The sequence below is a fragment of the Phytophthora infestans genome, genomic scaffold (assembly GCF_000142945.1).
Source record: "Phytophthora infestans T30-4 supercont1.10 genomic scaffold, whole genome shotgun sequence".
Classification (NCBI taxonomy): domain Eukaryota; phylum Oomycota; class Peronosporomycetes; order Peronosporales; family Peronosporaceae; genus Phytophthora; species Phytophthora infestans.
The window spans coordinates 434,206-436,544 of record NW_003303749.1 but is presented as its reverse complement, the minus strand read 5'-3'; the positions used below and the strand labels follow the sequence as shown (position 1 = coordinate 436,544).

Below are 2,339 nucleotides of genomic sequence, written 5' to 3'. Positions count from 1 at the left end.
TCCGGGAATCGAACCCGGGGCATTCCGTTGGCAACGAGATATTTTAACCACTAAACCAACCGGCGCTTACACGGACCAACAAACACCCCACAATCCACACAGCCCTGCAACACGCACCACCAACAATCGCCAACGACACTGCGCATCGCACACTCCATCCTGTCTATCAACAGCTGACCTCCGATCCCTACAGCCATCGACGCGTCCGCAGTTGTCCTCGATACCAACGACAGCTCCCAAAACCGACCTTCCACGCACGACGAGCAATTTGCATGGTTAGCTAACGAGCGGTAGCATAGCGCGTTGAACTTGATGTCTACCACGCACTGGATACGCCGAAAGATGCGTCCGACACAGTAAAAGAGATAAAAGAGGAGGGTGGCATAAGCTCGTAGCACTCAGCATAGCCCGAACACGAGGCATCACGACTCCATTTGCTCTCTCCACAATTCCGTTCTCTTGTGGTGAATAGGCGCTCGTGAATTGCTGTTCGATACCATTCTCTGCACAGTAATTGGCCAGCTCAGTACTCGCAAACTCGCCGCCTTGGTCCGATCGTAATCGTTGAGCCGCAAGTTTAGGTAGCTACGTCTTCAGTTGAGTCAACAGCACCTTGATATGCCACTCTTCTTTTCAAGTAAATACGCCCACTTGTATCTAGTTGACTCGTCAATGATGAGAAGAAACATGATATGACCAGCCCCAGTGGCTTCGTCTGTAGTCTGTTCAGTGTGGCAGCTATATGCAGTAGTGCCTCACCCACAGGGTTTTGGTAGCCTCGTAGCACTCAGCATAGCCCGAACACGAGGCATCACGACTCCATTTGCTCTCTCCACAATTCCGTTCTCTTATGGTGAATAGGCGTTCGTGAATTGCTGTTCGATACCATTCTCTGCACAGTAATTGGCCAGCTCAGTACTCGCAAACTCGCCGCCTTGGTCCGATCGTAATCGTTGAGCCGCAAGTTTAGGTAGCTACGTCTTCAGTTCTTCAGTAGGTCGGCGATGTAGTCTCGCACGGGCTCGTCTGGGCGAAGCATTCGCCCGTAGATTCGTTCCCAAATCAGCACCGTGTTTACTACCACGTGGAGCGGATTCGCCAGGAGCGACGGCGGCACGATAAGCGACAGCTCCTCGTGAAGTGGAAGGGTTATGCCCACTCCGAGAACTCGTAGAAGCCGGTCGAACGGCTCCTAATATACTGTCCGAAGGCTGCCACAGTCTGGTAACAGAAGCGGCGGAAGCTTTGAAAGTAGTCTGGGGCTACTTGCCCGAACGGGTCCGGACATTGACGACACTCCGTATGCGCGCTTCAGAAGGTACCTTGTCAGCATGTGCTTGCTGACTATGTGGGCGATCCGGACACGAAGATCACGCTGGTTCAGGATGCGGGCCAGCAGCTGATCTTCATGGAGCTCCCGTAACTACGAGGGTGAGTACTTGATAGACTCCACCCACGCCCAGACCATGTCCCTGCACGAGTTCCAGATGGGACAGTTCTTGGGAAGAACCCAGAGGGGGGGGGGCAGAGAGGGTAGAGAGCACACCTGTTCTCGGGCTTCTTACGAGAAGTCGTGAAGTCCTTAAGAGGGATCCGGTGCGGCGCGAGAAGCACGCACCGGTCCGCCTCCAAGTTGTCGGCGAACAGCTGCTTCTTCTGGACCAGGGCACGTTCGTAAGCGCCCTGAGAAGTGTGACCACCAACAAGCCCGCGAGGAGCGACGAGGATCTCCATAAAGAGGTCACTCCCATAGATTTCTTCGCGAAGCACAGTACCTCTTGAGTTGAATGGAACCTCCTTGGATGAACGGGGGTTCACCGCCGAAACCCCACGCATGCGCTGAGCAACATAGAAATCCTCCTTGTCTGCTGGTCCAGGTGCGTTCGTGGAGTTCCGGGAATCACGGATGGATCCTTTTCCCTTTCTTCTTCGTAAAGAAAAGATTCTGGTTTCTTTCTCCTCCGCGGAGTAAATTACTCCAAACCAGGCGCTTCTTAAAAGAATTGGGCACCCTTCGGATTTGAGGGCCCTAACACGCACAAGTCCCTCCGCGAGCGACAGGCTCTCGAATCGAACAGAACGTCCTGGGACTGTGGACAACGTGATCACTAGCGGGGCGAGTGCACGCGTATCGTGCGTCCTTGTCTCTTAAACACTGGTGTGTGGCCTTCCCACGGGACTTCACAGAGCATCGTGAAGGGTTCCCCGGAACTCCAACCTTCGGCCTCACTGGCCGAAATCCAAACTCCCAGTTTCACCGAAACTGCCGGGGTTCGGGGCCTTATGTTCAGAGAGAAAACTCCAAGGGGGAATAAAGCTGTCCGCTCTCTTGTGTTTTG

The 2,339-nt window shown here is 54.0% G+C and overlaps 1 non-coding gene across 1 annotated transcript; it reads right to left on the bottom strand.

Moving 5' to 3' along the window:
• Positions 1-64, bottom strand: PITG_26565. The gene has a single exon. It is a non-coding gene; the product is annotated as a tRNA-Gly (tRNA).
• Positions 65-2,339: the final 2,275 nt, after the last annotated feature.